This window comes from Frankliniella occidentalis, unplaced genomic scaffold, assembly GCF_000697945.3.
Source record: "Frankliniella occidentalis isolate FOCC.00 unplaced genomic scaffold, Focc_3.1 Scaffold60, whole genome shotgun sequence".
Classification (NCBI taxonomy): domain Eukaryota; kingdom Metazoa; phylum Arthropoda; class Insecta; order Thysanoptera; family Thripidae; genus Frankliniella; species Frankliniella occidentalis.
In genome coordinates, this window is record NW_026267190.1 from 272,332 (window position 1) to 272,904 (window position 573).

Below are 573 nucleotides of genomic sequence, written 5' to 3' on the forward strand. Positions count from 1 at the left end.
CTCGTGCGCCGGGCCGCTGACCTCCTCCGCCGCCTCCTCCTCCACCACCTCCTCCTCCTCCAACGCCACCTCCCTGCTATCCCGGATCTACAAGACCAGAATGTCCGCCCTCATGTTATCCCGGATCACCAGATCCGAGGTAAGTTTCTACAATTTTATTTTATCGTTTAAACGTCCGTACCATGCTATCTCATCGGCGAACCTTTGGTCCCTAGGTGCCCTCCTCCCCCTACAACATACTCTTACCCAAGACCAACACCTCCACCTCCGCCACCACCGCCACCACCACCTCCTCCTACAACGACAACGGAGCCTCCCTGTAGACCAGGGTCTACCGAACCCAGATGTCCACCAAACTGTTTCCCAGGGAATACCGACCCCAGGTTGGCCAAACCAGTTACATTCTAAGCATAACCTATCCAAAAATGGCAACTAACCGACTATGTGTTGTAGGTGCCCACCGCCGCCGCCGCCACCACCACCACCACCACCTCCACCACCACCGACAACGACAACGACAACTGAGCCCCCTTGCAGACCAGGGTCTACAGAACCCCGGTGTCCACCGAACTG

The 573-nt window shown here is 57.2% G+C and overlaps 1 long non-coding RNA gene across 1 annotated transcript; it reads left to right on the forward strand.

Moving 5' to 3' along the window:
• The first annotated feature begins 38 nt into the window (after window positions 1-38).
• Window positions 39-567, forward strand: LOC113206108 (uncharacterized). Its single transcript, XR_008011199.1, has 3 exons — window positions 39-139; window positions 216-383; window positions 454-567. It is a non-coding gene; the product is annotated as an uncharacterized LOC113206108 (long non-coding RNA).
• The last annotated feature ends 6 nt before the right edge of the window (window positions 568-573 follow it).